Source organism: Metopolophium dirhodum, chromosome 1, assembly GCF_019925205.1.
Source record: "Metopolophium dirhodum isolate CAU chromosome 1, ASM1992520v1, whole genome shotgun sequence".
Lineage (NCBI taxonomy): Eukaryota > Metazoa > Arthropoda > Insecta > Hemiptera > Aphididae > Metopolophium > Metopolophium dirhodum.
Genome location: NC_083560.1, coordinates 74,165,421 through 74,178,901, shown reverse-complemented (window position 1 = coordinate 74,178,901; position 13,481 = coordinate 74,165,421).

The window sequence follows — 13,481 nt, the reverse complement described above, 5'->3', positions numbered from 1 at the left end:
ATTGTTGCTGGCATACCTATCTAATTAGTCATGGTATGGATGTAGTTCCAGGGGTCCGACACTCCGACGCGACTGCGCTCAGCGCTGTTCGGGTGTCACCGAATGACAAATTACACTGCGCATGCGCACTAGATGGTGCAATAAACTGTATGACTGTGTGTAATATAAACTAATATTATATATTATCATGTAAGGCAAATTGCTTAAGACCGTACTACCAAACCACGCCGGCCTTATAATATGCTCCGTTTACTAGTATGAGATTGTATGATGATTTGTACGTACATGGCTACATATTCAGTACAGGACGTTTAACCTTACGCATGCGCATATCGTCCATAAAATGCAGTATTACATGAGTGACGGAGTCACTTATATTATTAAGTGCGTCACTGCGTGCCTGCGTCAAATTGTTTACACGGGCGAGATGGGCATAGTACCTTTTATCTATATGGCTATATACTATGCCCACAGACTTCTATACTACACTCGATAAGGAACTCCTATACAATTTACATTTATTGTAACAAGTGAAACTCAGTTGCGGAAGGCCGCCATTTTGTCGGTTGGCAAAACATCTCATTTATTATACGAAACGTATTAGGAATAACATTGTTTTTTTTCAATGGTAAAATAGTAAGATATATATCTATGGATGATCCTCGATTACTGACAGCGTATCTGATAGGCGCCACAGATATATAAAAGTACTAGATAGACGACTTGGAAATGTTTTTGAAACCTACAAGATGGCCGAAATTCTCTTATCTAAGAGGTGAATGTTTACATTTTCATAACACTGATAAAGATATTATTGTTATCAATTGATCATATTAATTAATAATTAATATTTAATATTATAAAGTACAAGTTTAAACTTTAAAGTTGTATAGGTACCTAGTTCATGATGTTAATAACTTAACTTACTTACATAAGTCTTAAATACATATTATTAACTTTAAGCTTATTCAACATTTATGTAAATTATGTAATTAGTGTATGTGAATATTACATTTTTTTAATAAAAATTTGTTCTATTGTAAAATATTTTTAAAAACAATTGGCATTAATTAATTAACAATTTTACATACATTTATTATTTTTGAAATACTATATTTCAAATCAATAAAACAAAACTGGTATACTACCTTATTTAATAATAAAACAAAACAAAACAAAACTGGTAAACTAAGTACCTAATTTAATACATTTAATAATAATACAATTAATGTTTAAAAAAAACCCAAACTGGTCTAGTATAATAATAACTATAAAATATTTCAAATAAATAAATCAAAACAGGTATACTACCTTATTTAATAATAATAATAATATAAATGTTTAAAACGAACAAAACAAAACTGGTACCTATTGTCCTATTGGACTTAAGGTTAAACTTGTGAGCTGCAAATTGTACTATACCATATGCTTAAAGTTAATACTAGTAAATTTCATCTTTTTTATTGTTATAAATACAATATATTAAAATAATTGTAATTTAATCGCATTTATTTTGGACCCAATATCTAATAATTAGAAGTCTTTTTATTACATAAATATAATATTAATTTAAACAATTTTTATAATTTCACCAAGTATAAGATTATATATTAATAATATTTTCTCTTATATTTAATATTAAATTTAATTGTTTTCTTCTTTATTGTTTTACTTTATAATGTTGTAATATCATATAACATAAACTTTTATTTTTAGTTCATTTTTAATATGAACTCAGATCACTCGAATTCAAGCATGTGCTTATTGGACGAGCTTGAAACTTGTTGATTATGTCTATATTGTATTTTTCGTTTTTTGCAATAAATTATACTTTTAATCTTAATTTTAAGTGGATGATGTATTGATGTATCGTTGTAATACATATTTAATAGTTTAAAAGTCCCACAATACCACGGTTTATCATAATTTACATTTTGTAAACATTCACTTCTTAGATAAGAAAATTTCGGCCATTTTATCGGCTTCATAATTATTATTACATTGTAGGAATAGGGAGTCGTCTATCTAGTATTTTTATATATCTGTGATAGGCGCAAACCCGATGAATGATAATGTACATTGATGATTTTTTAAAAAAAACAGTATGACATAAATGATAAAACAAAAACATAATATATTTTTTTTTTTTATTTAACTTAGTCCGGTGACCGGCCATTAGCTGTTATAGGGGATTATGAACTATAGTTTGTAAGGTTCGTACGGTAAGGCGTTGTTACGGTAGGTAAGCAAACATGTGTACCTATGTGTGGCAAGTTTTTTACTACTACGAACCCGGATGGTCACAAAGTGGTGTAGAAAGGGGGGGCGTGGAGGTCAGACCCCTCCCCCATTGGCTTTTTATTACCTAAGTAAAAAGTTTTGAGAGGTTGGGGTAATTTTCAATTTTCCACTCCCATTTAGCTATGTGTTTTTTTTTATCCCCCCCCACCCCTTTCAGAAATCATGTCGACCTAACTGTGGTTACCCATCCGGGAGCTAGTAGCAGCGGGCGTTACTTATTCTCAGTCACATTCCACGTCTAGTAGTAGCCAACGCGCTACGCCAAGCCACCATAATATATTATTTTGAATTAAAGACAGTATATTAATATTGTGTATATTACAGGTTGGACTGGGCAGTGGGCTGGTCAGCGATTAGAGAGTTGTAAGCCGCATATAATATAATCAAAAATAATATGATGAGTAGGAAAAGGAATATTACTTTTTATTATAGTAGTAAAAATGTCTATGACGCGAGCCGCAGTTTGACCAGTGGCATATTATATCTATTCTGTGTACCAAGCACAGTTAGTCTAGAATTTAGCACGACAAAACAAACTTTGTTTTGACAATGGAATATAGACAAGATAAAAACTATAAAGGTCAGAAAACTGGAAAGGACATTTGTCTAAAAAAATGTTATCGTTGCATTAGCGTTAGCAGTGTTTGACGTTTGTCATCGATATTAAAATAAAATAAAATTGAAAAAATTGCAAAAATTAATATTTATTATTTCGGTAAACGGACAAATATTTGCCTCCGTCTAAAAATGCCGTATGCTATATGACCACCGTCGTCATAATTTTATAACTACGGACAATTGGTGGCCAATTTTTTTCGTCAGACACTGAACATTTTTTTTGTCTATTAATTTATCTATGAATCTTTCTTTAGCTCTATAGTGGCATCTTTTTCTTTTCTGGCCATCAGCAGCTATAGCAGTCAGTAAGATAAGCGGAAATTTGGTGAAATTAATAGGGTGGGAGGGGGAAGCTGAGCATTAAATGCTCATTACACTAGGTACTAGTGTAATATGTTATATTTTGTAATATATAATTACTTACATAAAGGTATTACGTATTAGAGCTGGTTGAAATTTTAATTTTTTAGACATAATTATAAAACCTTAACTTTAAGCATTCAATGCAATATGCGGGGAAAAACAAAAATACTTCAAATTTGTCGATTATATTGACTATTGATTTTGAAGATATTTACAGTTAAAAATTCCATAAATCATAATAATTAGTTTAAAAAAATAGCATATTATTAGTATTATTACGTATTTTCATTGAAACCTAGACGGGACTACTGCTGAAACGACCAATGCCGGTTATTATTAATATTATATAAATAAATTAAGATCGTTCCATAAGCTATGATGATAAGTGATGATAAGACTTGTACTTTTAACTTCTGGGTAGGGCTTAGCCCCCTCAAGCCTCCCCCCTCCCCCGATTACCACTTATGGTCTGTACTCTGTACGTGCGTCACTGTTTTCGATCAAAATGTACCCTTCCCTTCCTTGGGCCACCCCTCCGCATGAATCTAGGTAAAAATTGACAAGGAAATAAACCGGTAAAACACCGCAAAAAAGGAGAAGTGTAAAAACGTCAAATATATTTTACTTAAAAATAATAATATATTATTATGACTTCTGTGCTTTTAGAAGTATTGATTTGTATTTTCAGCTATTATGTGATAAAACTTTTAGGTGAGCTTGTACAAATATACCTCGTTATAGAAAAAAAGTATCGTACTATAATACATTCAACAATATTCAACTACTGCCTATATCTGGAAGTGCCTTCGCTGGTTGGTTCTTCGCTCAAAATACTCAAGCTACTACGTATATTATAATTTTAACAAAAACATAATTTATGCATATTGTACTTTTTTTTATGTACAGATTGTATAAACTCTAGATTAAAATAGATTATATTATTTTCAATTTTGTATTATGTTTGGGACTTGTATAGGCAACACATCGTACATATTCTTATCAACATCTGGCTAAGTCAATAAAAAAATAATTATTGCTTATGGTGATTAGTGGCTAGTTTTACTTTTATTTATACTTTATTTGTTACAGAAACTTTATGTCTCACTCGAGTAGTCGCGTCTCATACACCACACGACATACGTAATTTAAAGTATTTGACGTAAGTATAATGTAAGTAATTGTGTGAGGTCTCTACAATTTTAAATGTTTGCTAAAAGCCACTTAATGGTTTACTGTTACTGTTTTTTAGTTCTCACAATGTATGATATCATGGTTTTCAAAACTGAAATATAATAATATGATGTAGGTTCCGTACGTACAAGGAACTAGGAAGTCGAGCCAATGTATTGAACAATTTTCAGAAGTTGATTTTCTTTAAGACAATAATTATTCTACAGACCAAGTATACATTATAAAGATTGTAAATTGTAATTCAAGTTCTAAAATCATTAATATTAAAGTGAATCCTAAAACTTAAAGGTAAGAATATTATTGTGGGCACCTCATAGGATATATTGATATTTTAATTTAAAAGTGAGTTATCTGTATGACTATATTATATTATTGTCTGATATTATGTTTTATAGTTATATTATAATATATCTAATTGTGTGTGTGGAATTATATTTGTGTCCATTAAGCTCAGCCAGTTTAGTCAAATTAAATAAATAACTATGTTCAATCAATTATATTACAAACTTAAAATACCCGTAACTTGCTTTAAAAATAAAATATAAACAAATATACCTGTAAGGTTTCTTAGAAAATACTTTTTTACTATGTTTATTAAAGCTAACATTATAAAATTGGATCGGTTGTACACAAATTTGTTTTGTTGCTCATAAGTCAGAGAGAAAACAAATAGTGCACCGACATATTTTTAACAAACTTTTAATTTGTAGGTAATACATTGCTGAACCGGTATCCAATTTTAATAGTACGGAGGGCCTGAATATATTTAAATTTCAAAAAAACACATAACAAGTTTGGAAATTCAATTTTTTGACAATTGGATGTGATTAATTTTGGGACATTGCTGGTAACTTTATGACACAAAATACTAAATTTTTTTATATAGAATATATAATATATTTATAATTTATATCTTTCAGGTCCATGTGTTGTTTTTTTGTGGATTTAATTTACAGAATACATATCCATCATTATATATTGTATATCATCTTTAAAAAGATACCTAAAATCTATTATTATAAGTTCAAATCAATACAATTTCAGTTCGGAGAAGTTCGACTAAGTTATTAAAAATGCTATTATAAATTAATTCTTATGACTGTTCATTCAATTTAAAATCAATTCAATAATTTGTATTAATTATGTATTATGAGTTTAAGATGAATAAAACCTAATTGAATAATTACTTGATCATTTTTGAAATTCATGGCGGTTATGAGGAATTAACATTAAATTATCGTTAACATTTTGAGAAAAAAACGTGTTTATAAACATACCATAAGTTTATATTATATTATTATGTACACCAACCACATTCAAAAAACCTTCATAACACAGATTATGTAAGTTCTGTAGTGTTGCAATTACCATAATGTATTACCTATCATTAATTGTTGTGAATTATTAATATAAATATAGTATTTTATTATTGTTTACAGTGAAATTGTAATTATGTACTTTAAAAGTTTAGTATATTCTATTCAAAATAAGTTAGAAAAAAATCATAATAAAAATTTGCCGCGTTCGTGCATGTTATGTTAGCGGTTGTTGATTACTGGCCAATCACAAGGATGCTACTTTTCCGAGGCTGCACAGTTTTTCCACATTTATTTGGAATAAAGTATACTCAATTATGATAGAAATAATAATATAAGTTTAGAGTATATCTAATGCATTATATAACAATAACACAACTACACACATATGTTGACTATGTTAGTATATCATACTGTTTACTCTCCAAGGCGTTTTCATAATAAATAAATAACACTTAATTTGCGTTAGTTATGTTACAGTGTTACACATTATTTTCTATAGTTACACTTAAAAATATATGTTTACAAGTATTACAATTAAATGTATTTTTTGTTTCTTATAGTCAGAAAAAGAGGGTTCCAGATAAAATAGGACATCAATGTATATAATATGGACTACTCAATCATGTTTTCTTCAGTTCATAAATATATTTTGTCATTATCAGTTTCAGATGGATGAAATCTACACAACTGCATAACAATTTGATCATTTTTTAAATTAATTATGATTGCGAGGAATGAAGTTAACTATTGTTAAGATAGTATGAAACAAATTATTGTTTATAAATATACTATATACTAATACTTTATAAATTATAATTATATTATTATATATTATTTTCTATCTTATAATTGTATTAAATATAATTAAAGATTATTTTATATTTAACTTAATACAACAAATAACTAAATTACTTTTTGGTACAATTTGAATATTCAAATTCAAAATTGTTCAGAGGACTTTGCATGTTAACTTTTCTAAAACCAATAATATATTAATGACACAGTTTAACACTTTAACCATAATAGCCTATAGTTATTGGGTTATTGTGGTTATTAACCGGTGTTCCACATAACAAGTAAACAGAATTAGTGTTTCAATCAAAATGTAAAAATCAGGTAAAAAAAATTATAAAATTCAGAATTTTTTTAAATTGTATTCATTATTTTTATATGTATGTAAACTGTTTAGTGCTATATACAATATACAAGATGTAACAGGAAGACCTGAAAAAAAAATGAAGCTATTTAATCGTATGACAAAATTTGTTAAGATTATATGATTAGTAAATAATTTAAGAAATATTGAAACTTGCGTTAGCAAACTCCCAAAAATAATATTTTGAAAAAAGTTGTTACGTTCCAAATTAATATAAACAAAAAGACATTGATATTTTAAGAAATTCTAAAAAATAAACTACTTGATTTAGATAAATGTTTTTTCCATCAAAATTATTCTTATAATCAGATACACAAATTGGCAATTTTGAATTTATCCAAATTATCAGTATTAAAAAATAAAAATATTATTTTAATATTATACATGTAACACAAGTAAATATAAATTATATATATAAAAAAACAATTTTAAATATTGATTAGATCAAAAGTTATTTCATCTGTCAGGTCTTCTTGTTATACTCTGTATACAAGGTATATATAATATAATTTTTTTTTATTAAAATATAATTACAATCTAAACACAAACTAAGTACAATAAGTAATTTTGATTGCGGACAAATTTTGATACATACATAGCAGGACTGACAGATTAAGAGAGCACTCAGTAGAGTCATCTGACAGATTAAATTAAAAGATCTCTAGGCCAAGTTTGTTTAAGACGTCTCTGTGGATTATCGAGGCAGGATGTGGAATTGTAATTGTACATTTAATAATTAAACTAAATTATTTTTTCCCCTAATTAAAATAACCCTATATTTTATGACAATAAAATTGTGGTTTTGTGTGTTTCTAAACAATAGAACATTTTTTTTCTCTATGAGCTATGCATTTTGTTATAACATGTTGTGTATGTACACTGTACAGTGTACACTATTTTAACTTTAGATAAATTAGTTTTTTTTTTTTATTATTTATTACACTTTTTACTATTATACTTATTTTTACAATATAGTATAAAACAACAAGCAGGTGTGGTAGCAATATATACCTATATAATATATATTTATTTTATAGCTTTACTTATTGACAATTTATTACACTTTTTATGATATTACAGGTGAAATTATTACATACATCTTGATAATATTACAAAATATGTAACTTAATTTAAAATGTATTCATATTTTAATATTGTAAAAATAGTGTTATTTATTTTTATAAGTTAAATTACAATCATTGTAATGTGTAATATGTGTAATTATTACACTATTACAACATTACTATTTTACAAACATAGAAAGATAAAGAAGGAGATTCTCTCTATTTTTTTTTTACACTGTGCTTCTGTGATAAATTTAGGTTTGGATTATTGGTGACAAAATTTAGGAGGGAGAATGGTGTTTTTCTACCTTTATTCTGGATGAATTTTGGATATCTGAATATGTCTGGTATAGGTATGCCTATTGGCCTTTGTTTCCTTTATATATATATATATTCATTTGTTTTTTTTTATAGAACATTTTGTTGTACGAGTTATGGACTTACAGCTGTGTTGTTTCTCTTTTCTCTATGTGCGGATTATTTCCAGTCTACTTGCTCATAGGCGTTTCTGTTCTATGGATTATTATTTTTCTCCAGTGCCGAAAAAAGTTGTTTAATAAGTTATCTTTATTTAGTTCATTATTAGTCTAGCTATTATATATATATTTATTTATTTATCTAATTTCTTTTTTAGTCTGGGAGGAATATGTGGGGGTAATGCATGGGCTAGCATTAGTAACTGTATTATTATTACCACAGGGTATATTTTATAGCAGATAAAAATTATACTTATGGTTAATATTTATAGCCATGTTATGTATATTATATCCCCTAAAAATGCATTTTTTTTATTTATTTGGCATCCCATCTAAAACGATATCTTTGAAATAGTGGTCATAGTCTTTTATTTTTTTATTTATGTGGAAATTTGGTATATCTTTAGTCCAGTCTTTGTTCAATATTTCTGTTAGATTCGTAAAAAATATTTTATTTTTCTGTTCTTCGTGTATGATTTGTAGTGATTTTATATTTGTCCGGGATATGGGTATAGTTAATCTATTAGTATTACTTAATTCGCATAGGTACATTCTAGGAATAATTGTTTCTGTATTTCTTATTTATTCATGATCATAGGGAAATGTAATTTTTTTAATTTTTAATTTGTGTTACGCACTGGAAGTAAAAATATTTATTTATTTCTTCTAAAGGTAAATTTTTAAAAATCACTTTTACACATTGTGGTGTTAGGGTGATGTCTGAAGAAATCTTTGGTGTATAACATAAATCCATCACTGGAGGGGCGCAATGTTTGAGTTCTATGCCTGAAATAATTTTTTGTTCATTATTAATTGTATTTACTGCTATGTATGTTTTTTCTGAGTGTATTATACATGTTGAAATTTGGAATTTGAAATGTGATGGTATATATTAAAATAGTTTCCAACTTGATTATATTCACGAATAAGGATTTTTAATTTTATTAAGTTTTCTATTTTTGAGAATTGACATTTTGTTATTGGGATATTATAATATAAAGACAGGTTATCTAGTTTTTTGCTAATTTAAATCCGTCTTTTTTTGATAATTCGGATATTTTTTGTAAATCTGTATATAGGGTGTCTATATAATTTATTCTTGGTGGTATTTTCTCCATTTTACAATGTTATTTTGTACTTATCTCCTTTTCATAATTAATACATTTAATGAGCATTGTTATTATATTAAAAATAATTTCCATTACCCCTTTTATTTCTTTGTCGGTTTTGTTTTTATCCATTAAATCATTTTTTTTCTCTTTGTTAAAAAATATTTTAAAACTGTCTTTCAAATGTATTAGTTTATTGTTTGTCGAGATCATGTAATTGCTTAATTGTGCTGTGATTTTATTTAAATCTTTATGGACTGATACAAATACATCCCTTAGTTTTTCTGCTTGTTGTTTTAGTTTTCAGAGGATTTAGTTAGTCGTTTAAATAATTTATAAGCAAAATTATCAAATCATTGCAAATGATCAACATATCACCATCCTGTGGAAGTTGATCTATCAAGTGAAGAGGAAGAGCAGCTTCTTGAAGAAATGTACATAATCCCATAGTAGCTTGTTTGTTGAAAACAATTGTAGACCAAAATCTAAAACATTGAAATGATATAATTATAAACTCAAATATGTATTAATTATTCTTATATTTACTCTTTAAATGATAAATTGAGAACTGTTTTAAAGTCTTGAACCAAATACTTCATCTGTTCTATCCAACATTCTTTTTAAATCAAATCATTGGGGATTGATATCTATGATATAAACTATATGATGTATCTACGATAATACTATTTATATTTAAAATATTTGATTGAATAATAAAAAAAAAAAGTGAGTAAATGAGTATTCGATACTATGAAATATGACAAGTAACTATATGACAAAAACATTTCTGTTTAGAAGTGTTTTTACAATAAATGTTGTAAGTAATTAATATATCCAGTCACAGTTCTAAATTCTGTGAAATGTTGTAGAAAAAATAATTTTTTTTAAGAGGCTCATTGAAATACTATCCCGGGGCCAGGGGCCTAATCATTAGTCAGACCGACAGTATTCCGGGCTCCAAATTAATAACATTCGTAATTTATAGCTGTCGTATAATACCCCTATAATAGGTAGATGGTAGCTCTAGCTGTTTAACTGTGTCCGCCATTGGACGTACCTACAGAACTAACATTTGTAGCTGTGAACTATTTACAGTATTTATATAATACATACATCATGCATAAAGTATTTTGTTCAATAATTTTCATTATCTGGTATTCTGTTTGGTATTCCGAATTCTGACTTTTTGCGGCAGCGTTCGACATTGTTTGTTTCATATTTAGCTTGATATATTTGTTTATTTGCGTCTAATTATTAATTCTTATTTGTGCTTGATTTACATAAACCTTTACATTCAACAAGATCATTATAAAAGTTTGGAGATATTAAAAATACAATAATGTATATATTTTACTGTCATTGTGTTATTTAATTCTTCGGGCCCCCATGGGTGTGTGTATTATTATTTATTTCAACCTCCCCCCCCCCGCATCATTCGCCGCCATGAACAAAATATACGCCACTGAAATTAGGACATGTATAATGTCCATAGGCGCGATTCATATATTTAATTCCAGACACCATTTTGAAATGATAATATTATAATAACATTATATAATATTATTACAATAATATTATAATGTTTTAATAATATTTTCAGTCAAACATTTGCTGTCTGGGATACAGTCAGTCTGGGTGGGCGGTCGCATAACCGCGGTGTACAGAGTACAGTCGGCCCGGCCAAGAATCAAATATCGATAACAATAACAAAGGCCACAAAATGATAAGCAAGTTTTTCAACCTGGGAGTTTTCTCAATATGTATTTCAATGTATCAGGGGCCCAGAATATAATGCGTTTACTCGGCGCATCATATCGAGCGGCGGACAAAGAAACATTTATTTGTTACTCTCGTTATCCGTTATCCGTGTTAGTATTTGCAGAAATTATATTACATTAATTAGGAAGTGAATTTCAATGCAAATAGCATTTTGAATTCAAAATAAATTTTCAAAAACAATGATTTCCAAGCACAAAATTTGTTTTACGTATCGGAAAATCAAAAAATGAAACTTTTAATTTGCATTTTTTGATATTTTAAGTAGGTATATTAAGGGCCCGTATCACAATAGCTAAACTAAGGTTAAACCGCGGAATTCGGCCGGTAAAATCAGTGGGTTAAGCGTAACCGAGGTTTAAACTATGATTGTATAACGGGCACTAAGTAGGTACGTTGTCCGTGAGTGAATTTTCCTCATCACCCAATAATAATACGCATCGGGTTAAGTTAATAGCCTTTTTCAATATGAAAAAATATACATCGCATGAACTTCTATGCACAAGTCAAATTCTATAGACCCTTGCGGTGGCATGATCTTTGTAATGAAATTAGAGCTGTAATTAAAAAATGGTCAAGTTATTCAGTGACATGTACCTAATTTTGTTACAAATATCACGACTCGTGCAGTTAATGGTTAATATATATTAGCAATAACAAAAAAAAAAAAAATATTACATACGATTTCAACGAGCATTGTATATTTTATTACCTATTGGATTAGCATTAGTTATAAAAGTGTGGAAAACATATATTGTAGTTTTAAAAATATAAATTCTTCCGTTCATTCAAAATTCAAACGATTCTAAAATTGGTTTTTTTTTATATTATTATAAATAGATAACTCTACGAGATGGCTATTTTCAAATTTTTAAAAAACCAAAAAATATTTAAAACGAATTTTTGAAAAAAAAATGTTAGACCTTATTGGTAAAGGGAGACTTTTTATATCATCATATAATTATATATAGTCATATAATACATTAAAAAAACAGTACTAAAATATCTACATGATATAACAAATTAGAGCTACCGACTTTCCAATTAATTAACATACTGTATCTATTATAGGTATATTATTATATTTATTTTAATTTGATATCTATTTAATCTTCAAAAAGTATAAAAACAATTGTCAAACTTAGAAATTATATTTTATAAAGGCTGTTAGGCTGTACCTATACATAATACATTATTTAATTTTTATTAAATTTAATAAATTTAACACGAAAGAATTCTATTTAATAATAAAAGTAGGTACTACTATCTTTTGATCTTTGTAAGATTGGACTCTAGATATAGTCTTCGCGGTCGTTATCAAAACTCGAAGCTCGGACCGTCAGTTGGACCAACGACGAAAAAATTTTTTTTTGGGAAAACGGAAGCCGTGCAAATTCTAAAAACTCCATAGTAAATTCTAGCAAATAAGTAGCAATTTTTCTAAAGAGGTTTGAAGTTCCTGGGTTAAAGTGAGGGGGGGGGGCAGCTTCACGAATATCCAACTACGTGCATTGATTGTTAATAAAATAAATTTTTATATATTCAATAAAATTCGTGTCGTTCATAAAACGTGTTCGTTTATCATTCAACCGTCCTGACACCTACATAGTTATGAAATATGTACCTTTGTATTTTTTTTTTTAATGAGAATAATAAGAATAATATGTATAATTAATCTTTAACATTATTAAACAAAGACGCATGTCTAAAAATATACCTACTATTATAATATTATTTACTTTTATTAGCTTCAATTAATTTTTTTTAAATTATTGAGTTAAAACGGGTTCACAAATCCATCACCATAAAAATGAACTTAAGCACGCCCCTGATATGGTCACATAAAAAAAAAAATGATCGCTTAGAAAATTGTATGAAATTAGGAAAATATTAGATTTGTGAAAACGATAATTCAAAATAAATTTAAAAATATTGTTACTAAAAAAAAAAAGATATTACGACGTAAACCGATATACCTATTCGATATACATCGATGAAATCGTATATAATTCGATGTACCTATCTACTATCTACACACTGTTTAAATTTTAAATGTAATTTATTCAATGATTATAATATAATAATGTATGTTTGAACATAGGCGGAAA